This window comes from Petaurus breviceps, unplaced genomic scaffold (genome assembly GCF_028583685.1).
Source record: "Petaurus breviceps papuanus isolate PSGF00001 unplaced genomic scaffold, PetGlider_PUasm1.0 176, whole genome shotgun sequence".
In the NCBI taxonomy this organism is placed as follows: domain Eukaryota; kingdom Metazoa; phylum Chordata; class Mammalia; order Diprotodontia; family Petauridae; genus Petaurus; species Petaurus breviceps.
This window is the reverse complement of record NW_027185771.1, coordinates 28,393,232-28,420,432: the sequence shown is the minus strand read 5'-3', so window position 1 is coordinate 28,420,432 and position 27,201 is coordinate 28,393,232. Positions and strand designations below refer to the sequence as shown.

Below are 27,201 nucleotides of genomic sequence, written 5' to 3'. Positions count from 1 at the left end.
TACCTTGTAAATACTAAAATGACATATAAATATGAGATACCATTTTATATTGCTGATGATGATCAGAGAAACTTTTATACTTCCTTAAGAATCACAAATAATTTTTCATGTATCTTTGTATCTGAGTTTTATAAATGACCCTCACACTTCAAAAGACTTTAAACCTTTAGGTTTAAAGATACAGGGAAAATGTCTCTTGTGTAACAGAAGGATATTGACATGTGTAATGCCAAGCAAAGGCAACTTCCAAGGTTCAAAATACCAGCATAGCAGCTCTCCATTTTATTCAGTGACAAATTAAGAACAGAGAGAATCAAAATACAGAAAAATTCAAAATACAGCATTCACCAAGTGTAATTCAATAATTTCCAAGTACTACTCCACCCCTGGATAGTACATTCATTTAGTCAATCACAAAGTCACTCTTCTCAAATGGAGATTAATTTCCAATCATTAACAAAGTATATTCATTTGGTCAGTCACACAGCACAAAAAAAGGCAAAAGTTTCCCACCCCTGGATCACAATTGAATTACAATTATCATCAGTTAAACACCAAGCACCTTCTCAAAAGGGGCAGTAGAGAGCACAAAGGCCATCTAACCCTGAGTTACAACAAGGTTAAGATATCATCACAGCATTTAATACCCAAAGAAAGGTCTTTTCTTCATCTTGACCCAAGGAAAGTTCTCAGAAATCTCTGTTCCTGGGGAGACAAAGCTTAACAAGGCCACAAGATACATTGCCAGTGTCCTCATTAATTCATTTTCTGTCTGCAGAACAGTCCTAGGACCCATGAAAACATCAGTAAGACCTTTTCCAGGATTTCTGTAAATATACAACAAGAAAATCGTTCTTCAGGGCTTCTGAACCAACAGCAAGGTTGTAGGACCTCTGCAACAATAGCACTGTCCTTCACCAGTGGACACAATTCACTCTTTATCTGCAGAACAGCCTCAGAACCCCTGAACCAACAGCAAGGTTCCAGAACCTCTGCAACAACAGCACTGTCCTTCACCAGCAGATGAATCTGGAAAAAACATCAAAACAGACAAAGTACTGGCATCACAGCCATGTCTCCTCAGTCCTTGGCAGCTCCAGGTGGCAGCTCTCAAAAGTCCTGGGCAGCTCAAACTGGCCCTCAGCAATCCTCTCAGTCTCTCTCTGCCTCCAAAAATTCTTCTGCTTCTCTTCCTCTGCTTGTGCCTCTCTAAATCCACAGCACCAGCTCCTCCAAGTTCAGCCTTCTCTTTTCACAAGCTCTGGGTTTTAACACTCAACCCAAAAACCAAGCCAATACAGGGGGATCTTTAAATTCTATTACTATCACAACATGTAGTCCTGAGAGGAAGAGACATTTTCCAAATTAGATAACATTATATTTTATCCAACTAGTTTATTATCAGGAATATATATTTGTACAGATATAATAGAAATTATCCCACAATTTAAAATGTACTACGAAGAAGAATAAGTATAACTCACTGGGTTGCCCTTTGGCATATCTTCAAGTTTAATTCACCCATGCATAAGTAGGCTTTGAAATACAGCCATCAATGACTTGCACATAAAACATGGCATAACATATATCATCACAGACAAATGTAACTAGAAAATTAATTGTGGGGAGGCTAGGTGGCTCAGTGAATAGAGCACCGACCTTAGAGTGAGGAGGACCTGAGTTCAAATCCGGCCTCAGACACTTGACACTTACTAGTTGTGTGACTTGGGCAAGTCACTTACCCCAAATTGCCCTGTCATCCCCCCTCCAAAAAAAAAGCAAAATAAATTAATTGGGCTTGTGATGTGGGGAGAGACAGCATGATACAGTATAAATAGTACTGATTTTAGAGTTAACTTTCAATTGTATCACATAAAACTTGTGAGACCATGGTAAAGTCATTTCTCTTCTCTGGGCATCATCTATACAGTGAGGGAGTTGGACTAGATGACCTCAATTCACCTCCAAATTGATTCACCTATGGTTGGGGGAAAACAGATAATACAAATTGTGGATGAGTTTATAAAAAAAAAATTTAAAACTTGAGAAAAGTCTCTTGAATATTGGTACAATCCTCTGTGGAGTAATAACGAAAGAACAGAAATTATACAGGGGGAAAAGGTATAGATGAGTTTAAAACTGTTATCAATGGAGAGATTGCCCAAACAATAAAATAAGTGAATCATGAAAACGGTGAAATAAAAAATAAGTGTAAAGACAATAATTGAAATGTATGAAAATGTATGGTCATAAAGTTTCCATGATGATTCTGTTAGGATAGTCAACAGGTTCAGATCCTGGCAAACGGTGGTGAAACACATGGCAAATAAGTGTTTTAGTTTGGCCTATAATTCACCTAACCAGAGGCTCAAGACAATATGCACAAACTTTACTCATTGGTAGTGATTGATTACTTGAAGTTCTGTGCCTTTACAAGGGGAATAGTTGGTGAAAATTTGGGAGAAAAGCCTTGTCTTCTGGATTTCAGTTTTCAGGAAAAAAGGCATGCAGTTCCAGATTCTCTACAGGAAGAAGTCACTAATGAGAAAGAAAGAAATTTTGAGAAGGAACTGACTTGTTTTGAACCCATGGTTTATATTAGTTATGCATGACAAATGGTCTGGAGAAAGAAGAGACAGGCCAATTAAGGTTCAGTTAATTAAAAAAATTTTTTTTGCTTTCCTTTTAAAAAATTATTTCTTTATTTATGTTTAGTTTTCAACATTCATTTCCACAAGATTTAAATTTACACTTCCCCCCCATCTTTCCCCTACACCCCACCCCAAAATAGCAAGCCTACTGAATACCTCTCCCCCTAATCTGTTCTCTCTTATATCCTTTCCCATCACCCCCCTAAATTTCTAGTAGGGCAGGATGCGTTTCTATAACCCAGTACCTGTATATCTTATTTCCCAGTTGCATGTACAAAACAAAATTTTAAACATTTGTTTTTAAAACTTTGAGTTCCAGATTTTTTCCCTTCTTTCCTCCCTCACTGGGAAGATAAGCAATGCAATATAGGTTGTACATGTGTAGTTATCCGAATCATTTCCATAGTAGTTATATTGTGAAAGACTAACTATATTTCCTTCCCTACTATTCCACCCTCCACTTATTCTATTTTCTACTTTGATTCTATCCCTTTTAAAAAATGTTTGCTTCTAATTGCCTTCTCCCCCAATCTGCCCTCCCTTCTATCATCCCCCCTCTTATCCCATACCCTCCTATTTTCCTGTAGGGTAAGAAAACCAATTAAGTGTGTGTGTTATTCCCTTCTTAAGCCAAATTCAATGAGAATCAGGTTGTCCCATTCCCTTTCACCTTCCTGTTCTTCCCCTCCATTGTAACAGTTTTCTCTTGCCTCTTTTATATGAGATAATTTACCCTAATCTATCCCTCCCTTTCTCCTTCTCCCAACAAATTCCTCTCTCACCTCTTAATTTGATATTATAGATATCATCCCTTCATATTCAACTCATCCTGTGCCCTCTGTCTATGTATACATGAACACACATATACCCACACTCACATACATATTTATATACACATACATACTTCCTATACAAATACATAAATACACACACACACACACACACACACATATATATATATATATATTCCCTTCAACTATCCTCATACTGAGAAAACTCCTGAGTTACAATTATTGTTTTTCCATGTAGGAATGTAAATAGCTCAACTTTAATAAGTTCCTTATGATTTCTTTTTCCTGTTTACCTTCTCATGCTTCTCTTGCTTCTTGTATTTGAAAATAAAATTTTCTGTTCAGCTCTGGTTTTTTCATCAGGAATGCTTGAAAATCCTCTATTTCATTGAATGGCCAAATTTTTCCCTGTAGCATTATACTCAGTTTTTCTGGGTAGGTGATTCTTGGTTTTAATCCTAACTCCTTTAACCTCTGGAATATCATATTCCAAGCCCTTTGTTACCTTAATGCAGAAGCTGCTAAGTCTTGTGTTATCCTGACTGTATTTCCACAATATTCAAATTGTTTCTTCCTGACTGCTCATAATATTTCCTCCTTGACCTGGGAACTCTAGAATTTGACTATAATATTCCTAAGAGTTTTTTTGGGGGGGATCTTTTTCAAGAGGCATTCAGTGAATTCTTTCAATTTTTATTTTACCCTCTAGCTCTAGAATATCAGGGAAATTTGCTTGATAATTTCTTGAAAGATGTAGGTGTCTAGGATCTTTTTTTATCATGGCTTTCAAGTAGTCCAATAATTTTTAAATTTTTCTCTCCTGGATCTATTTACCAGGTCAGTCTATTTTTTCATTTGTTTGGATCTGTTTTATACTATCTTGATATCTCATATATTCATTAGCTTCCAATTGCTCCAATCTAATTTTGAAAGAATCATTCTCTTCAGTAAGTTTTGAAATTCTTTTTCCATCTGGCAAATTCAGCTTTTTAAGGCATTCTTCTACTAATTGGCTTTTTGGTCCTCTTTTGCCATTGGAATTAGTCTATTTTTAAGTGTTATTTTCTTCAGTGTATTTCTGGATCTCCTTTAGCTAGCTGTTGACTTCCTTTTCATGATTTTCTTGCATCATTCTCATTTCTCTTCCCAATTTTTCCTCCACTTCTTTTATTTGGTTTTCAAAATCCTTCTTGAGCTACTCTATGGCCTATAACCAATTCATATTTTTCTTGAAAGTTTTTGATGCAGTAATTCTGACTTCTCTGTCTTCCTCCTGCTCCATGCCTTGATCCTTTTTTGTCCCCAAAAAAGTGTTCTGTGGTCTGTTTGTGCTTCCATTGCTTGCTCATATTGCCAGTCAATTACTTGACTTTTGAGCACTTTGCCATGATAGAACTCTGCTTCCAGAATGGAGAGAGCTATGTCCCAAATCACAGGGGTTTTCTCAGCTGCTGGAGCTATTAGGAGGGTACCCTCTCTACAACTCCCACAAACTCTGGCTCACCAGTCACACACCCCAGGACCACCACCCAACATTGTGATCCAGATCCAAGCAGGGTAAAGCAAGAGGGATTACCCTGTGAATGGTTGCTTGGTCCCCCTATGATCTGCAGGCCATGAGCTCTGCAAGTAGCCATGTGGCAGCCCCCTGTTGCTTCTTGCCCTGGGGGCAGGGGCTGGACCCTGCTCTTCAGTTCCCCCCTTTTCCAACAGAGTTCCACATGGACCTTTTGCTTTGTCTTTGGAGTTTATTGGTTCAGAAGTCTGGAAACCACCACAGTTACTGATAATTCACTCTCTGGCAGTCTGCTCAGGCTGCTGTTGGTTGGGGCCGCCCTGGGGCTCAAACCACATGGCTCATGTGGGCCTGAGCTGGGCTTCCAGCCTGGTGTGATAGACCCTTCCTGTCCACCTGCCAGGCTTCCTTCTGCGGGAGATTTGTTTCTCTCTGTCACTTTGTGTGTTCTATAGCTCTAAAGTTTGTTTAGAGTCATTTTTTACATGTATTGGAAGTGATTGGAGTGGCAGCCCATTCCAAGTTTGTGCTCCTACTCAACTACCTTGGCTCTGCCCCCAGTTAAAATTTTTATATACATAATTTTTATATAATTATGATTATAGTAATGGTGGCTTAAATGGAGTGCTGCACCCAAGACTTGGGTTTGAATTCAATCATAGATGCTGTCTAGCTGTTTACTGCTGGACATGTCACTTAACATAGTCTCTCTATATTTTCTGATCTTTAAAATTTGATAGTTGTACTCAGTAGCTTCTAAGTTCCCTTTCAGCTCTAAATATATGATGTCAAGATCTCATCTTTTATATCTCTTCTTATTATGAATTAATTTTAATGAGAATTTTATATCACTTTACTATGTGCTTCCAAGTGCATCATCTAATGTGAAGCTTACTCAAATGAGTAACATGAATGCCATGATCTTGGTTCTTTTCCTCCTTGAGGCCAAGTCAAAGAGACAAAGGGCTCATACTTGGAGTACATTCCTGAATATCCTCTATTCATTCATGAAAATGTCACCCTCATTCATGAACTATAATATGCTTTGGGTGAAGAAGACAGAGTCATGCAATTGCTACTAAGGGACATCAGAATATGGGGTTCTTTAAGACGAGGGCAGATCATCCTCACTGTGGGGAGGGCTGAATGACCTATATCTAGCCACCAATTTAATAACTAACAAAGAGACATCACTAGACCAAAAATACATATGTCTAGAGTGTCAGTTGAGAACTGAGTTTCACTGTTTGTATGTAATTATGCAGTTCTTAGACCTGAAAACAACATGCTATATCTTCTTAAGTATTTTCATTTTCACCATGGTGCACTCTGCTCCAGTCTGCTTGGTTTTAGATCTGCTTCCTATTTTTATTTCGGTGATATTATCCTTTTACCTTATTTGACTCAGATTGACTTTAGTCTGTAGGACCAAATGCATCAAAGTGTTAAATGTGGCACACAAGCCTGGGTTTTCAAACATTAGCTATCAAATCAAATAGGATGATAGTTGTGAAACACTTAGCACAGTGCCTGGTGCATAGTAGGAGTAAATAAATGCTTATTCATATTACCTTTCAAATCAAGGTCCCCTCTACACAACCAAATTAATCACAGGCCTCACACTAACTGTGTGACCCTGGACAAATCACTGAAACCCTCAGGTTCCTTTTTTGCTAAATAGGGATAATACTTGGAATACCTTTCCCACAATGTTGCTTTAGGAGTTATGATGGGTGAAATTTAAAACAACTGAGTTTACTTCAAAGTTCGATCTTCTGAGCATATGGAATTATGAAGCAATCCATGTCAATTACATAACAAATCAGAACCAGGCCTCCTCAGCTTGGCATTGAATCCAGAATACAGGGGAAGACAGATTTTTATGCATTAAAAGAAAACAATTAAAAGGATATTAACCATGTTATGATGTTAGGTAATCTGATTTCTAATTGGAGGAAAGATTAGGGGCTTTCCAAATTAGGAGAGGGGAGTAAACATGTGCAATTTCCTGAAATCATGAAAAGAGGTTTTCCCCTCCCTCCCCCCCACTCCTCTTCAAGAGTCTATATTCTATCAAAGGAACAAGGAAACAGTTACAGATTGACCAGTATGGGGGCCTGTTTTCAGATAAGACATGTGGATAGTTTGAAATACATAATTAACGATAAAACATCTTGCAATGATCTTACTGGGTTTCTGGTAGAGGTGGTTCTGCTTCCTAGCCAAGTAGGGCTATATTCAAACAATGCAATAGTTTTCTCAAACTTTCCAAAATTGAATAAAGTGTTTTTTTGCTTCCACCCCCCCACTGCCTCACGAGACAGGAATTGGACTAGACCCAAAAATGAAAAAGGGAACTGAGCTAGTTCCAGAATTGAGTCACAAGATGGAATCATTTTGTTTTAGCAATTCCCACAATTCTATTGGGTTCAATGAGATAATAAATGTCTATTTCAGATTTTAAAGTGTTCAGTTTCCTACTTACAGTTCCTCAAATAGGACATTCCATTTCCCCTTTTTTGCCTTTGCTCTTGTTTTCCCCCATTCAATGGAATACTCCATCCTTTTACACCTGACTCAGTTTCCCTAGTTTTCTTTAAATCCTAATTTCTTCAAGAGGCCTTTCCTAATATTCCCAGTTCCTAAAGCTTTCCCCTTTAAGTTTAACTTCCATCTTTTTTTGCATGCACCTAGTTATTTACATGTTATCTCCCTATTAGAACATAAGCTATTCTCTAGCCTGCCCACTCTCCCAGAAAGCCTTGAGCCATTGCCTCCCTCTCTCCAGCTCTCACTGTTCCCTTCCTCGGACTCCCAGGAGGAAGATGCTCCTCCACACTCTAAACCATAGCAGCTCCTAGACTGTCCACTCTCCCTCCTCCCCGCCCCCACAGGCCCAGGGACTAGATTGAGCTCCAGATCGTCCACTTTGGAAAGATGGCCTCAGGAGTAGAAGAAGCTGATGAAATATGCCGCGTTTTCTATGATATGAAGGTTCAGAAATGTTCCGCGCCAGAAGAAATCAAGAAAAGAAAGAAGACAGTTATCTTGTGTCAGTGCTGACAAAAAAAAAAAAGCATCATTTTGGAAGAAGGTAAAGAGATCTTAGTGGGAGATGTTGGTGGTGTAACCATTACTGATCCTTTCAAGCATTTTGTGGGAATGCTTCCTTCCTGAAAATGATTGTCCCTATGCTTTGTATGCTGCAAGCTTTGAAACAAAGGAATTAAGAAAAAAAGAGTTGCTGTTTTTTCTGTGGGCACAAGAACTAGCACCTCTCAAAAGTAAAATGATCTGTGCAAGCTCCAAGGATGCAGTCGAAAAGAAATTTCCAGGCCTTAAACAAGAATGTCAAACAAATGGACCAGAAGATCTTAACCGGACTTGTATTGCTGAGAAACTAGGAAGGTCCTTAATTGTAGCTTTTGAAGGATGTCTTATGTAGATGATCATTCAGTGCCACAAGGTCAAAAAGCTTAAATGGTGATGATTAGGTGGCAGTGAATAGAGTATTGACCCTGGATTCAGGAGGATCTGAGTTCAAATGCAACCTGACATATATAATACTTACTAGCCCTGTGACCCTGGGTAAGTCACTTAAACCCAATTGCCCAGCTTTCCCCCTCAAAAAAAAAAAAGCTTCCATGTTTAAATGTATCTTCTAAATATGTAAAATAAATAAATATACTTAGGCCAGGGTTTCTCTGAGGGGTAGCTGTCTTGTTCTAGATTAAACTAGATATTATACAAACCTGTATAAAATAACTCTCAATAAATCTAAAATCTAAAGTTTCAAAAAAAGAAAAAAAAAACATAAGCTATTTAAGGACAGGTATGTATCCTCAGCTCTTAGCCAATGCCCAGAACATAGTAAGTTCTTAATGTTTAGTGATTAAATAATTTACCCATTGCTTTAGCACAATGCCTGGTACAGATTAAATACATAATACATTAAATATCATGGCATTGGCAATGATAGCCACATTATAACTTTTTCACATTTCATGAGATTCTATATCCAAAATAACGCATACCTTTGTGAACACATTCTAATGATTGTCTTCTGTGCACACAGTGAGAGTAACAAACATAATCTGCTGCTAGCCCTGTACTGAAAGTCTTTGGACTTTGTTAGGCTAATCAGAGTTTATACTCATGCAGGCATTGACCTGGGACCCCCAGGTCATGTTCTCAATGAGCATCAGAGGAGCACTTTAATGAAGGAGAAAACAAATCTGAATCTTAAGTTGCAGAGGAGAGAAATCATTTCCCAAGGGCTAAAATGGAAATAAAAATTCTGCAATTGTGGCAGTTTTAGTAGTATTGTGGAAAGAGTTTCAAATAACAAAGGTTCTACAAAAACCACAGGGTGGAACGGCTGGAGTTGTAAACTTCTCAAAGGAATGACCGTCAAACTCCATCCAGGCTAGTGGCAATGTTTTACTTTTCAGTTAACACAAGGAAATAAAAAGGAACTGGAAATTAACTAATGTGACCTAAAATGAAGGGAGTTAAGAGGAAAGAACTCTGAATCTGCTGAACCAGAAAAATGACAAGATAGTGGGAAGAATTCTAAGTTGATTAAATACAATGCTGCCAATGGTAAAATTGAACTGGCCAAGACTCGTCAGTTTGTGTTAAGAGAAAGAAGATAGCTAATGGAATGTCATTGAGATCGATGCAGGGCCCACCTCTGTCCACCGATCAGCACTGCTTCTCATCACAGTGAACAAATGTGTAAATCACAGGAAATTGGAAAGGATAGTCAATTGCCAAGAAGAAAGGATCAGAAGGGGACCTTCTTCAAAATGCAAATGTGATGCTGCAGGTTAATTTCAAAGCGATTAAAGTTTTACTTAAAAAGTGTTCAAACAAATTAATGCTTTGATCTAATAAGATTAATGTATGGCATTCAAGAAAATAAACCAACCATTGTCAGGTTAATAACAACTGATAGGCATCTTCTGTATTTTGCAGAAGACAGGATGATGTCATTTAGGGTTCTCTTATCTAGAAAATCTATTTATATATGAAAAGAAGCATGACATTGAGGACAGGTAGGTGACCTAAGTCATGAAGACTTGGGTTCAAGTCTTGCTTTGTGGCTCTTTGCAAATTTACAAACTCTCAGTGCTCTTGGTAACTATCTCTTAAAACTAAAAATTACAGAGAAGGTAGAAGTCTGCATTGATTGGTAGAGGGAGTTTTCTCACCTGGAATGTACCTATCAAATCAAATGAGATAATACTTGTAAAGCACTAAGCATAGTAACTGGCACATAGTAGGTGCTATATAGATGCTTATTCCCTTCCCTCTTATTGATGACTCTCCTTATCCACAAGGGTAATCATAGGTGTCGTCCCTATTCATTATGCTATATATTTTCTAGTTCTAGATATTAATATCTAATTATAAACACTGACATATATGCATATACATGTGTACATATGTATGTATGTCAATACCCATACATATATATATACCATATGTATATACCATATATATATACATATATATAGCTCAGAGTATTCGTTCACACATACTTAGTACTTTATTAAAGTCTTGCTCTAAAGCCTCCTTAGAACACACAGGTGACTTTCTCAAAAAAATTCTAATGAATCAGAAATATGTGCATTTCTTACAAAGTCATAAAGGCTTTAAGTACAATTCTGGTGATGAAATGTATGTCTATCAGCTGAAGACCACACTAACTACATTCAGAGACTCATCAGCAGATTGCCAGAGAATGATGATTTTAATAGATATAGAAACTCTTGAAGATAGCCCACAAAGTAGTAGATGGACTGTGATCTATAGCAAAGTATAGCTTAACCACATTGACTAAATTGCAGATCCTTGAAAGATGACAATATACCAGGCAGTATGTATATACATATATGTGTATATATGTATATATATATGTACACACACATGTCCATGATTGTTATTATGTAGGTATAGGGCAGTGGTATCAAACCAAAATAGAAATGGATTTCTGTAGGCTGAATAGTGACTTAGAAAACCACAAATTAACATTATCTATGCTGTATTGTAATTGTATTTATTTTGTTAAACATTTCCTAATTGCATTTTAATCTGGTTCTATGAAGTAGGAAGCAAATTTAACATCTCTGGTATAGGAAATGTGAAATCTAGAAACTTCTCCCATGCTTCCAAATCATTAGTTCCTCTCTATCTCATAGCTATAGTTTCCTGAGCCATTGAAAGTTTGAGTTACTGGTGATGGTGTCACATAGCAAATTCTATCAGGTTTTTCTGACTCCAAAACTTCTAAACGTTACACCATAGTGCCCCAACCCCCATCTTCCTTTATGTAAGAATGTTAGAAGGAGTGCTGGATTTTGAGTGAGATGACCTTGGGTAAAAGAAGTGTCTAAGTTGTACTATTGTTATGTCCTTGAGAAGGTCACTTAACCATTCTAAACGTTAACTTATTCAAAGTAAAATGAAGATATTGGAATACATGACCTTGAAGGAAACTTCAAATCTATTTTCATTTATCCATAGATTGATGTGTATCATACGTACTTACACATTTATGTATAATATGTATCTATATCTGTCCATGTGTGTGATGTATACCTATATGATATCTGTGTCTCTGTCTACATCCTATGACTATGACTATGACTGTGACTATGATGTGACTGTGTATAGAGCCAAGATTATCCTTGGAAAGAAAAGAAGACCTTGTCTGAACTTCCCTAGACTCTGGTGGAGAGGTGAGGATCAAATAAAATTATTCACCAGAGAAATTACAAATAGATCTCTACACAAGCATTTAGCAATTGTGTGCTAGGACTCAAGGGTAAGGAACCTGTGGCCTTGAGGCCACATGTGAGCTTCTAGGTCCCTGGGTCCTGAATCGAAGTTTTAGAAATTTTATTAAGGGAATTGGTTCTTTGAACTTGGATTCAGTGAAAAGGCTGGACTTGAGGACCTAGAGGATCACATGTAACCTTGAGGCTGCAGGTTCTCCACTCCTGTATTTAGAATTATGTTAAGTGCCAGGGCTACAAAGATAAAAATGAAATATTCCCTGGCCTCAAGAAACTAACATTCTATTACAGTGTTTATAGCAAGCCCTATTCCCTTTGAAGGAACATTAACTTCTCATCTGTTTTCTGGTGTCACTATGGTATCCTCTAAGACTCCTTTTGTTTAACACTGGTTATAACTTTGATGAAAATCATTTTTATATTAAATGAAAGATTTTCTCATGGCAGTCTAGTGAAATAGAGAGGCCAAATATCATCTCCATTTTATTGATGATGAAACTGAGACGGATAGAACTGCATTGCCTTGCTCATGGTCCCAAAGCTAGTTGGGTTTCAGAGTCAGGATATAAACTTGGATATAAGTTTATATGTACTGATGCCAGTTGTACAGTCTATCTTTCCCTAATACCATGCTGCCTTTCATGAGAATGTGGGATTAAGTAGCCACTCTCTACACTTTTTCCTAGGATTTCAAATGAAAAAACAAAGAGGAAAACACACTTCCATCATGAAAGATATAATCAAAGTTAGGAATAATGTTCTGACATAAAGAACATGTGAAACCTTAGCATTCATTTCCAAGGAAGGTGATAAAATCCAAGTCTCTTGGGGGTTTTCAGGAAGATCATAGGGAAAGTGACTTTAGTCATTCAGTTTACTTAAATCCTCTCATTTTACAAATGAAGAAAGAAGCACAGAAAGTTGAATGTGCTTTCCTTCTGAGATTACCTTCAAGGTACACTTGTCTTATATCAATATAATTATTTGCATGTTGCAGGATGTGAACTCCTTGAGGACAAGAACCATTTTTGTCTGTTTGTGGATGGGGTGCAGGCAGAACTTTCCTGGCATTTCCAGAGCTGTGCCTGGCCCATAATAGACTCTTAATAAATACTTAGGCTTAACTGTGTTATTTGTCCAAAGTCACATAATAGGCAAAAAATAGCATGTAAACCCACGCCCCCTAAATCCAATTCATTTTTGCTCCCCCATTACAAGAGGGGAAGAGATAGCTTTCAGGACAGTAGGCAGCATTTGGAAAGGATAGTATACCAACAGCAGAGAGAAGAGGCCGCAGGTGCAAAGCAGAGAAACAAATATCTGGTCCTTATTGCTACCATAAGCAGGCAAAACAGACTAACATGCAATTTAGGATTAATTTATCTTCCCAAGGTTTTTAAATGGCATGTGGAAAAAAAAAGTGAGGGACTGATCCATGACTTTAGTGGAGCAGCCAGAATTTCTCTATGGGGGAAATGATGGCAAAAAACTATTGTCAAATCTTTGGGTCTGTCACTGCTTCCTGAAGATCATTTATTACCATGGAAAAGAATGTTCTCTGGAAATAGAAGGTAGTTTCCTGAAAGAGGATAGCAATTTTCATACATATAAATATTACATAAGTGTACTTATGCCTATGAATATACTTCTCGTCACATATCTGTGTAAGCTATATATGCAATATGCAGTAATGTGTGAATATATTAATAGATTATGGATGTAGATTCACATAGAATCTATGTCCCATGTGAGGAAATATATCCATTTAAGCTGCCAGATCAACACTGGCCAAAGGTGGAATATTATTTAGTGCCATTCAAAGGCAACAAAAATGGCACCATGTTTTGAGAGAGGCCTATTAGTGCTGCTAAGTTAACTCTATCTTGTGATAAGCAGAATAAATAATGAACCTCTAGAAGGTACTTGCGAGCTATTTAGACTTTGGAGACCTTATTTGCATGCTAAGAAAAAAAGGTAGTAAAGCGAGTTCTCACTTGGCAGGGGTTTGTTTATTCTGTTTACCTTATAGCAGAGCTAATAGTCCTAATGATTTTGGATAAAATCAGCAAATATATACATAATGAATGTTGAAATGTATGTTGAAGCATTTTTTTTTTCAGTTAGGGGAAAATATGAAATCCCTGAGAGTCCAACAAAGTTGTGTTATGAGGATTTTTAAAGGGATTGTCACTTGAACCTGTCCCAAAGAGCGTTATTTTCAGAGAAACCTGAAGGTGAAACATACCAAGGACTGGAATCCACATTGTCCTTGTAGCTGAAAGAATTTAGCCAAAAATTGTTATAAAAAGAACTAGTTGGGGGTGGCTAGGTGGCACATTGCATAGAGTCAGGAGGATCTGAGTTCAAATTCCACCTCAGACACTTAACACAAAAAACTAGCCATGTTACCTTGGGCAAGTCACAACCCCGATTGTCTTCCCCCCCCAAAAAAAAAGAGCAAAAAAAAAAAAAAGGAAAGGACTAGCTGTTGTTGTTCTTCTTCTTCTCATTATTATTATAATATTAATTCTGTGACCTGAAAAGTTACTTAATCATTCCTGATTTTAGTTTGGTCATTTGTAAAGTGAAGATAATAATAGCAACTACCTCACAGTGTTATTGTTAGGATTAAATAACTTTAGTTTACATGTAAACACTATCAAATGCTAGCTTCTTTATTGCAGATATTTTAAGTGAACAATTCTGAAATACTATATATTCTTTAAGGGAAATTTAGTCTAATTCTGTCTTGCTATTTGCTTTTCTCCATGCACACGCTTTTAGGGGGTTGGGGAAGGTAAGAGATGAAGACAGGGAGTGACAAGGGTGTCTTCTTTGACACATTTGATAATCTCTTCCCACAGCTCAAATAATGTTATTCTCTAATTAAGAGAATGTCTCAGACAGCGAGTCAATATGCATTCATTGTGCCCCTACTATCTGCCAGGAACTGTGGGGATACCAGAAAGGATTGACAGTCCCTCTTCTCAGGGATCTTCTTAGTCTAATGGGGATACAAATATCCAAATGACTATATAGGAACAAGTTATATGCAGGATGAAGCTTGCAGTAGAAGGCGGAATTTTAGTGTGGGCCTGAAGGGGAGGTAGGAGGCAAAGATAAGAAGGGAGAGTATTATAAACATGGGGGACAGCCCCCCAAAAATGCAGGAATCCACGGATGGCCAATATCATTGCATCCCTGAGTACAGGGTAATGGAGGGTAGTGTAAGAAGTAGAAGACTGCGAAGGTGAAGGAGGAGGGGGCAGGTTGTGAAGGGCTTTGAATGACAAACCAAAGATGTTATATTTGATCTTAACCTTTAACACTCCTTCGGACTTCTCAATCAAGCCACTTTTCTGTTTACCTTCCCTGGCCCCACTCCCAGTCCTCATTGCTTTTCAGTTACCTTTTGTGTGATGTCTTTTCTCATTAAATTGCAAATAAGCTCCTTGATGGCAAGGACCTTCTTTTTTCTATTTATATCACCAGTTATTAGTCTAGCACCTGGTACAAAATAAGTACTTAATAAATGCTTATTGACAATTGATCATGGAACTGGTAGGGAGCCACAGAATTTTAGTGAGTGAGGCAGGAGACATGGTGAAACTTGCACTTTAGGATGATCACTATGGCAGCTGACGGGGAGGCTGGGCTGAAGTGAGGAGAGACTTAGGGTAAGGGCCAACAACTATGCTATTACAATTGTCCAGGTGATAGGTGATAAGGGCCTGCATCAGAGTAGTGTCAGTGTCAGAGGAGATAAAGGGGTGAATATGGCAGAAAATAAGTCCTGACTTAAGAAAGATTGATGAAACAAGGGAGTGTTGGGGAAAGGAAGCTGGTATTCATATTCTGTTTTGGTTTTTTCATTGACGTTTTTCTGTACATCTCTTGATTTTAAATTGGGCTTTGGATGATAATAACCCACAAGTCAACATGTTCATTTATTGATACCCAATCTTTAGCTTCCAGAATTATTTTTAAACATCATTTAATTAGAAGATTAAAAAAAAACATATTTGTAGAATTACAAATTTGCATTAAGCAGGGCACTTTGATAACACAATACACATAAAATCTAAGTTAAATTTGCTTGGGGCGGGGGGGTGGAGGGAGAATCTAAGTTATTTCCTATATTGTGTTTCAGAATCATAAATTCTCGAATTTGGAAGAAACCACTGATTTCCTCTAACCATTTACCAAGGTTTCCACACATACCCCAAATGGTACCTTCCATTTGCATTTTTATGGCACTCTTGAATGATATTCAGCTGGTTGTACACTAAAACATATTCACCCATCCCCCAAACCCCTGCTCAAGAAAAGCAACTCTCAAGCCATAGAACCTTGACCTTGGATTTGAGAGGTTGATTTTCAGAAACAAATAGGATGACTTTACATTTATCCCCAAAGGATTTTACCTTATTTGATTCAGCCTAACAGTCTAATCTGGTGAGATATTTCTATCACTTAACTTTTTCATCCCATTTGTTACTAATGCCTTCAAATTTCATGTCATCTGAAAATGAACTATATACCTTTATAAAAAAAAAAAGGTGGAGTAGATGGTAAAAAAATATTGGAGGGCCAGAAGGAAAGATTTGACACGCCCATGTCATCAAGCATTTGAAGGGCTGTCATGTGAAGGAAGAATTTTACTTGTTCTCTTTTGTCTCAGAGGACAGAATTGGGAGCCATGGGTGGGGATTGCAAGAAATCTAATTTAGGTTTGATAAACAGAAAAAAAATCTTCCTGTTATAGCTATTAAAAAAGGAGATGGACTGCCCTCCTAAGTAGAAAGTGTTTTGTTTTTTGTTTGTTTTTTTATATCCCCAGTGTTTGTACATACTAGGTGCTTCCAATAAATGTTACTTGATTCACTGACTGACTAAAGGCTATGTACCTTAGCGTTAAATCCTTTGGGGTATATTATAGACTAGAAGACTGCTAAGGTCCCTTTGAATGCTCAAATTCTATGATACCTTAAAATCTACAGGGCCAAACACAGATCTCTAGGTTATTACACTGGTGAACTTCATACTTGCAAATCAAATAGCATAGAGCTATTCAATTCTTTCACCAAATTCACCTAATTATATTGTCATCTAGACCACTTTTTCTCCAACTTTTCCAAAATAATATCAGTAGTTGACTTTGTCAAATGCCATGCTAAAATGCCAGTAAATTATTATCACATCATTATCCTGATATACTAGCATAGTAATTGTGCTAGGAAAGGAACAGAATTTAATCTTTCTTGATCATTTTTAATCAAACTCTCTGTGACCTCCCCATTTTATTAAAGTTATTCTTTAACCCTCCCTTTATAGCTAAATTTAAAATAAATAATATTTTAGAATTTTGCACAGAATCAAAGTCAATAATTTGTATTCGCCACTCCTTCTAGTCCTACAACACCTCTCTCATTCTCCATAGTCTTTAAAAAGGTGTTGATATAATTATTAGCCAGTTCTTTCTGTACTTTGGGAAAAAGTTCATCTGCCTCTTCACCAAGATGAATTTGCCAAGGGGAGTGAGGTCTACTCTTCCTGGCATGGTACAATAAAAAAAAAAATCATTGACTCAGAAATCAAAGGACAAGAGGTCAAATGTCACCTCTGAAAGTACCTGTGTGACCTTGGGCAAGTCACTTAATTTTTCTAAGTCTGTTTCTCATCTTTAAAGTGATGCCTTTTGAGGTGTCTTTTACTTCAAAATTTGTGCCATTGAGACTATTCATCAAGTTTTTAAATGTCTTATTATCATTTTCCTTTCTCATGCAGATCCATGATTAACAGACATAAAACTTGATTGGGGGAATATTCATTTCAGACAAATGGTCTCAGGTCTCAAATAGCATTTTGACATCACTAGAAATTCAGTACAATTATAAAGTCCAATTCAGCAATCCTCTTCTAAACAATTTTTTGTGTCCAGATGACAATTTATATGTAGTGTCCAAATAAAAATGAAATCTCTCTCTCTCTCTCTCTCTCTCTCTCTCTCTCTCTCTCTCTCTCTCATTTTTTCCTTATCTTTCAGTTTTCATTTTTAGATTACCAAAAGATTACCAAATCATTCTCTTGAATGTCCATGTATTTCACTAATTTGATGCTGGAGCCAATGCAAAGACATGATGTAGGCAGATAGGTAGTAAAATATTCCAGTGATGACTTGCACACACACAAAAAGAGAGAAATAAAACACATCATACACACATACACCCACACATGTATATATGTGTCACATATATACATATACAGGGTGTCCCTAAAGTCTGGACACATCGGAAAGCTTATTAACTAGGCATATTTTCAAGAAATGAATGAAATTTTCAACATTTTATTAAATTTATTTAAGTAGCATAAATGAGATTTCATAGGAAGTCTAGGAGACAGGTAGGAAATCACATTAATGAAATTAAATTAATTTCATTAATGTGGAAAATAGTCCCCAATAGCTAATGGAAGCTTTTATTCCATATGAAATTGTCATGGTTAAAATTTAGGCTAATTTAATAAAATGTTATTGAAAATTTCATTCATTTCATTTCTTGAAAATATGCATAGTTAATTAATGAGATTTAATGAGATTTCCTATGTGTCCAGACTTTAGGGACACCCTGTATATGTATATGTGTGTGTTGTGTGTGTACACACATAGATGTAAATTCCTTTTTACATACACACATATATGTGTGTGTGTGCGCGCGCAGAAAAGGCTTTCTCATGTAGGAAGAGCTAGGAATAATTGAAGGAAAACCCAAATATCATGAAATGTTAAAATAGCCAGAGAAGACTTTTAGGTACCTTGGTTGGAGGATTTATGGAGGATTTACTCAAAGATATAGAAACGAACTGCATGTATGAAGAGGCATAGATGGATTATAATATGCACCCGTTGAGAGAATAGTTATACTTTTGAGAACCAGACTCATTAAGTTATGGCATTAAGTACTTTTCTGCTTTCAAGTAAAAAAGAAAGTAAGTAAAGAAGAAAGAAAATACTTAAAGAAACATAATGCCTCTTATTCTTATCTAAGATGTGTATTTCTCCTGAAAAAAAATTAGAGACATAAATGTACTGGATATTAGTACATCTTTTGATGAATAAGCTGCACACTTATACAATTTGTTGGAAAAGGACTTCAAGTTTTGCAGAAGAGAAAACATATTTCATTGTTTCTTAAAAGAAAAGTCTTGCTTCTCACCTTCCAAAGACCTTTCATTCCGAATGAAAGGTTCATGTCAAATCAACGAATGGTTAATATATAAAATGGAAACCTACTAAAAGTCAAGAAGATAAATTTACTGTATTTTAAAAGACATTCTTTTTGGTATGGAATTATTTTAAACTTCCTCATTTTTATTTTTTCTCACTTACATGTAAACAAAAAAAAAACATTTGTTATCTAAAATTTTGAATCCCAGTTTCTCTTTCTCTACCTTTCCTCCCCCCTCATTGAAAAAGCAATCAATTTTATATAGATTATAAATGTGCAGTCATGCAAAACAAACCATATTAACTGAATTGCAAAAGAAAACAGACAAAAATAAGAATAATAAAGAAAGGAAATTAGGCTTCAATATGCATTTAGACTCCATTAATTCTTTCTCTGGAGGTGGATAGCATTTTACATCATACTTCAGAATCCTCTTGTGTCATTGTATTGCTGAGAATAGCTAAGTCATTCACAGTTGATCATCATTACAATATTTCTATTAGCATGTACAGTGTTCCCCTGGTTATGCTTATTTCACTTTGCATTACTTCATATAAAATTTCCCAGGTTTTTCTGATAGAATTCTGTTCATCATTCTTTATAGTACAATAGTATTCCATCACAGTTTGTTAATCCATTCCCCAATTGATGGACATTCCTCTCAATCTCCAATACTTTGCTACCATATAAAGAGGTAGTATAAAATATGTTTAAGAATGTAAATCCTTTTTTCCTTTTTCTGTGATCACTTTGGAATATACACCTATTAGTATTTTTGCAGGGTTGAAGGGTATGAACATTTTCTTAGCCCTTTGGGCATAATTCCAAATTCTTCAGAATGGTTGGATCAGTTCACAATCCAACCAGCTATGCATTACTGCCCATATCTTTCCACTTCCCCTCCAATATTTGTCATTTTCCTTCTCTGTCTTATTAACCAATCTGATAGATGTGAGGTGATACCTCAGAGAAGTTTTGATTTGCATTTCTCTAATCAATGGTGATTTAGAACATTTTCTATGAATATAATATAGCTTTAATTTCTTCTTCTGAAAACTGCCTATTCATATCCTTTGACCATTTATCAATTGAGAAACGACTCATATCCCTACACATTTGACTCAGTACCTGTATGTAAGGAGGATTTTGTTATCCTTTTTAGAGATCAGTTTCTCAGGTTCCATGGTCATGGCAATGTCTAGTTTCCAAGTGTTAGATAATAACTCCCAGAATATCTCCAAGGATTCTAGATAGTAACTCCAGTAACCATAGTGATAGGCAGTACTACTGAGACTGTGTCATGAGAAATGGGGGTGACGTAATTGATATTTACTATGCTTGGGCAGAACTAAGATTAACCTGTGGGCTTACTCTTGGCAAGATTCCTTCTTTGTTGCCCTATAAAGTACGTGGGCCCTGGTCAGTGAGTGGGTAACCAAAGAGGGGAAACGACAGGTAATGCATAGAAGAATGCATGTATCTGCCTCAACCAGCCTTCATTGAGGTTTGAGGGGATTTAGAAAGTGCACAAGGGCGGCTAGGTGGCACGGTGAATAGAGCACTGGCCCTGGAGTCAGGAGGACCCAAGTTCAAACACGCCTTAGACACTTAACACAAAAACTAGCTGTGTGATCTTGGGCAAGTCTCTTAACCCTAACTGCCCTCCAAAAAGCAAGAAAAGAAAAAAGAAAAAAAAGAAAGCTTATTAGTCCTCTTAAGGGCGACTAGGTGTTGCAGTCAATAGAATACTGGCCCTGGAGTCAGGAGGACCTAGGTTCAGATCCAGTCTCAGACACTTAACACAAAAAATAGCCATGTGACCTTGGGCAAGTCGCTTAACCCCAATTGCCCTCCAAAAAGCAAACAAAAAAAGTGCACAAGCTGTACCTTTCTGAATTGACCCCATCAAGATGTAGGGGTAATTGCTCCCCTTCTTGCTAGCCCCTTTGAGAAGGGTGATTAGGAAATTCTCTAGGAGTTGGTTCTCTCATAACCATCTGAGAAGACTAGAGTAGAATAAATCTAATTATTAACCCCTTTGAAACTGTCTGTCTGTATAATCAAATCAAGAGGGAATCAACCTATTAGAGGCTGGAGTCTGAAAATTCCAGGGCCTCAAGTACTCAAGTACAAGCAAGTTATATGCTAAACAGTCCTCTATCTAATTGAGAAATGAGGTCTTTATTAGAGAAACTTGCTATAACCCTTCCCTGCCCCACCCCAGTTTTTGCTTTCTTTCAAGTCTTTCCAGCATTGGTTTTGTTTTTACAAAAACTTTTTATTTAGATGTGATCAAAATTATACATTTTACGTCTCCTAATGCTCTTTGTCTCTTCTTTAGTCATAAATTCTTCCCTTATCCAGAAACCTAACAGATAAACTATTCCACACTCCCCTAATTTGCTTCTGATAAACATTCTTTACATTTAAATCATGCACCAATTTGCCCTTATCTTGGTAAATGATGTGAGATGTTGGTTTATACCTAGTGTCTGTCAGACAGCTTTCTAGTTTACTCAGAAATTTTTGTTAAATAATGATTTCTTGTCCCAAAAGCTGGGATCTTTGGGATTGTCAAATACTAGATGTAAAGCCAAGCATGAGCAGCTTCCCAGAAATTTGCTTCTGTGAACAGCTTCAAGGTTCTGATTACATACTATAGTGAACACTCTATTTATTCAGCAGCAAATTAAAGCAAAACATTCACAGAAATCAAAGCATAGCATTCAGAATGTTATAACTTCCCAACTTAGTAAAATGGCCACATAGTCTTCACTAAAGTGGTAACATAGTTTTGAACAAAGTACATTCATTTAGTCACTCAATCACTTAGTAACTCAATCATTCAGTCACCTTTAAGGAGGCAAACCTCCTTAATTCAATCATAAAGTACAAAAGTCAAAGTCCTCCACCCATGGAGTACAATTAAGTTACAATTTCATCAGTCACTTCACAGTACCCTCTTAAGGGGTAGTGGAAAGTATAAAAGCCATCCACTCCTAGATCACAAGTAAGTTACAATTTCATTAGGCAGCATTAAATACCCAAAGAGAGGTTTTTTTCATCTTCACTCGATGCAGGCTCTCAGCTTTCATGGTTCCCCTTCCATGCCCCCAGCTCCTGCCCAAATCCAACCAAATGCCACCTGAGTTTAAAGGCAGACAGCTCCCAGTTCCTTGTCTAGTTCTCCTTGCAGTTCCTATTCCACACTGAATTTCACAGTGTTCAGTCCACCTCAAGTCCTTCGCAGTTTCTGTTCCTGGGAAGAGAAAACTTAACAGAGCCACAACAATATCTACACACATCAAGCTTAGTAGAATTACAACAGTTTTCACACACATGGTTGGCACTATCATCTCAATTCACTTTCTGCCTGTGAAATCAACATAGACCCAAAACAGACAAAGTACCAGAACTACAGTCATGCTTCCTCTGGCAGCTCTGGCTGGCTCTCGGAAGCTCCCAGGAGGAGTTTGGCTGGCTCTCAGAAGAAGCTTCGCCACCACAAGTTCTGCTCTCAAATTAAAATCACTTTATCCAGCTCCATTCTCAAAATCAAAATCACTTTATCCAGCCTGCACTTGGTTCACTCCAAGAAAGTCTGACTCAATTCTCAATTCTCATTTCTCTCCTCAATTCTCAGTTCAGTCTTCAGTCCAGCAGTAGCAGTGTAGGCTCCAGATGCCCTCTGAGAGAAATTCTGTCTCTGTCTCCCTGGCAGCAGCTGCTCTGCCTCCATGATGCTTATCCCAAGAAATTCTGACTCTCCCAGTTGGGGCTTTTCCTTATATGAAGTATTAGCTCCTCCCTGTTCAGCCTCTTCCTGTTATGTCAGCATCAGGGGTTCATACCTTCTGTTCCTTAACAGAGGCTTGATATAATTAGCTTGACACTAATTGCTAAGTACTTGTTAGCTTTTCAATACAAAGAGATTTTAAAATTTCATTACTATTACACTAGATTACTATGACCATTTACTACAGTGTACCTAATCTATTCCACTGATCCACCACTGTATTTCTTAGCCAGTACTAGACTTTTTTGATGATTAACACTTTTTAAAACATTTGAGATCTGTTACTGCTATCCTATCTTCCTTCACCACTTTCCCCCCATTGATTCCCTTGCTATTCTTGACTTTTGTTCTTCCAGATGTATTTTATTTTTTTTCTTTGTTTTTTCCATAGGTCTTTTCAGTTGTGATAAACTCTTGGTGATAGCATTTGGGATTTTCTTGGCAAAGATATTAGAGTGGCTTTTCACTTGTTTCTCAACCTCATTTTACATATGAGGAAACTGAGGCAAATAGGTTAAATGACTTTACCAGGGTCACATAGCTAGTGTCTAAGAACAGATATGAATTTAAGAAAAGGAATTTTCCTAACTACAGGCCTAGCACTTTATCTACTGTGCCATGTAACATTCCCAAATTCATCAAAATAAAATAAGTTTTGGTAATTGGTATGGGATTGAAATTAAATTGATTTATGTATAATTGATATTTTTATTATATTGGCTTAGCCTACCCACAAGGAGTTAGTATTCCTCCAGCTGGTTAGATCTAACTTTATTTGCATGAAAAGTGTTTTGTAATTGTGTTACTATAGCTCTTGGATTTGTCTTGGCAGGTAAACTCCCAAATATGTAACACTATCTACAGTTATTTCAAATTGAATTTCTCTTTCTGTCCCTTGCTGCTGGACTGTGTTAGTAATACACTGAAATACTGATGTTTTATGTTGTTGTTTTCTATTTATTTCTTGAACTTTTCTGAGGTCACTAATTATTTCAACTGGGTTTTTTGTTTCTGTTTCTCTAGTATACCATCACACCTCTGAGAAGAGTTATAATTTTATTTCCTTATTGCCTAATTCGAATTATTTCAATGTCCTTTTCTTGTTAAATTGTTATAACTAGCATTTCTAGAACAATAATCAATATTAGTGATAATGGACATATTTACCTCTGATTGGAAAGTCTTCTAGTTTACCCCCATCACAGGTTATACTTGCTAATGGCTTTAGATAAATACTACTTATCTTTTAAAGGGAAGTTTCATAAGTCCCTATGATTCCTAGAATTTTTTAAAGGAATGTCTATTGTACTGTGCCAAAAGCTTTTCTTCTGAATCTGCTGAGATAATCATATGATTTTTATTGGTTTTCTCATTGATCCGATCAATTGTGCTGATACTTTTCCTAATGTTAAACCAGCCCTGCACTCCTGGTATAAACCTCACCTGGTCATAGTGTAATCATGCATTTCTATAATTTCTATGTGAATACTATTTGAAACAAAATTGCATCAATATTAAATAGGAAATTTGGTCTATATTTTCCCCCTCCCCTCTGCTTTAGGTATCAGCACCATATTTGTATCATAAAGGGAATTTGGAAGAACTTTTTCTTTTCCTATTTTTTTTCCAATTATGTTGTATGGTATTGGAATTAATCATTTTTTAAATGTTTGGTAGAATCCACTTGTGAGTCCATCTGTTCCTACTGATATTTTCTTAGGGAGCTCACTGATGGCTTTTTCAAATTATTTATTTTTTTTTATTTTAAGCTGGGCTATTTAAATATTCTACTTCCTCTTTTGTTGACCTGGGCAGTGTGTGTGTGTGTGTGTGTGTGTCTGTCTGTCTGTCTGTCTGTTTTGTATATATGGATGCAGTTGACTTATATTATCAGATTTTTTGGCACACAATTGAGCAAAATAGTTATTAATAATTGTTTTAATTTCCTCTTCATTTGTAGTGAATTTACCCTTTTCAATTTTGGTAATAGAAATTTTGTTTCCATCTTCCTTTTTTAAGATCAAATTAACCATTTTTTTTACATAAAATCATCTCCTAGTTTTATTTATTAGCTCAATAGTTTTCTTTCACTTTTATTAATCTCTTTTGATTTTCAGGATTTCTAATTTGGTGCTTAATTACAGATTTTCAATTTCTTCTTTTTTATAGTTCTTTTTTCCTAGTTGCATGCTGTAATAAGAATGTAAATTTTAAAGATCTTCCCTGCCCCTAGGCTAATGTGCACCTGAAGCCTGGGGTGGGGGAGGCTTGTTTTTCAGTAGATACTCCTTGATTGGCCAGTGAGTCCATGAGGTTATTACATTCTCTGAGCCAGGAGAAGGCTATATAAGCCCTGATGTGTAGCTTTGTTTTGGGACTCACTTTGAGAAGTGTTCTGTGATTTGATCTGAATTCTGGGAAGCCGTTGTTGAGAGTCCCCCGGCTTTGAAAAACCCAGAATGTGGAAACCCAGATGTTGACTGGGTATGGATGTAATGGTTGGACAGTTTGGAAATCTGTCTACTTGATGTTTCTGTCTTGATAATTATGCCTGTATACTTTGAGGTTCAGGGTGCTGACCTTTTCTCCTGAACAAGGTAAACGATATATGTCTGACTGATTAAAGTAAGCTTGTTAACCCATTTTGAGTTGCTTTCCTTTAACAAAGCAGATCAAGAACCTGTGGTAGCTGCAAACCCTGAGGACGCTTGGGGTGCTTGCTGCTACACATGCCCAATTCATTGATCTGCTTTTCCTCTATTTATTGATGTAAGCAATTTGAGATAAAAGTCCTCCCCTAAGTAGTGCTTTGACTGCATCCCATAAATTTTGGTATGATGTCCCATTCATGTCATTCTTTTTAGGGAAAATATTGTTTCTATGATTTCTTCTTTGACCCACTCATTATTTATGATTAGGTAGTTTCCAATTAATTTTAAATCTGTGTTTCCAAGGTCCTTTATTGAATGTAATTTTTATTGCATTATAACCTGAAAATGATGCATTTAATATTTCTGCTTTTCTGCATTTAGTTCTGAGGTTTTTAGACTCTAATAGATGGTCAATTTTTTGTGAAGATGTCATATACAGCTGAGAAAATGGTATATTCCTTTCTATTTACATTCAGTTTTCTTTGGAGATTGTCATTTCTAATTTTTTTTTCTAAAATTCTACTCATATCCTTATCTTCTTTCTTATTTATTTTATGGTTACATTTATCTTGTTCTGAGAGGAGAAAGTTGAAGTCCCCCCACTGGCATATTTAATATTTCCTACTGTAACTTTCCTACTTACTTAACTTTTCCTTTAACAATTAAGTTGTTATGCCATTTGGTACATATATGGTTATTATTGATGTTACTTCATTGTCTATGGTTTGTTACTGTTGCTCAGTCATGCCTGATTCCCCATTTGGGTTTGGGGTTATTTTTGGCAGAGATAACTGAAGTGATTTGCCATTTCCTTCTCCGTCTTATTTTATAGATGATGAAATTGAGGCTAACAGGTTTAAGTGATTTGTCCATGGTAAGTGTCTGATACCTGATTTGAATTCAAGAGGAATCTTTCTGATTTCAGACCCAGCTCTCTATCCAGTGCACCACCTAGCTACCCATTTTCTACAGTATCTTTTAGCAAAATGTAGTTTCCTTGTTAATCTTGTAGGTAAGTCTATTTTTGCTTTTGCTTTGTTTGAGATCATGATTGCCATCTCTGCTTTTTTCAGCCTCAGCTGAAGTATAAAAGATTTTTCTCTAGCTCCCTATTTTTACAAAATACATTGTGTTCTTTTTTAAAAATCAATCCTACTATCTGCTTCCATTTTATAGGTGACTTCACTTAATTCACTTTCACATGGTGTTGTTCTTCAATTGTTTAGTTGTATCTGATTGTTTCTGGCCCCACCTGAGATTTTCTTGGCAAAGATTTTGAAATTTTTTTTGCCATTTCCTTCTCTGGCTCATTTTACAGATAAGGAAACTGAGGCAATGAGAGTTAAGTGACTTGCCTAGGGTCACACAGCTAGTAGAGGTCTAAGGCCAGATTTGAACTCAGGAATATGAGTCTTCCTGCCTCCAGGTCTCATTCTCTACCCACTATGCCATGTAGCAGACTGTCATTCACACGTATGATTACTAATGTGTATTTCCCTCCATCCTATCCAATCTTAAAGCAGCCCAATATTCCATTTGCAGTTTATACTATTGTCTTATTCTGTCATCCTATTTCATTAAAATATCCCACATCTTTTATACACCATCTGTTATTTAACCATATCTCCCCCACGTACAATTGAGGAAGGATTTATGCAAGGAGAAAAATAAAAGTCATGGAGGATGTGTAACCATAAATGGGAAGCAATCTCAACTAGAACAAGGTTACTTGGGGGAGGAGAAAGAGTGGTAGTGAATTTGGAAACAAAG

At 36.6% G+C, this 27,201-nt stretch overlaps 1 pseudogene; it reads left to right on the top strand.

Moving 5' to 3' along the window:
• Nucleotides 1-7,895: 7,895 nt before the first annotated feature.
• On the top strand, nt 7,896-8,463 carry LOC138159633 (destrin pseudogene; annotated as a pseudogene).
• Nucleotides 8,464-27,201: the final 18,738 nt, after the last annotated feature.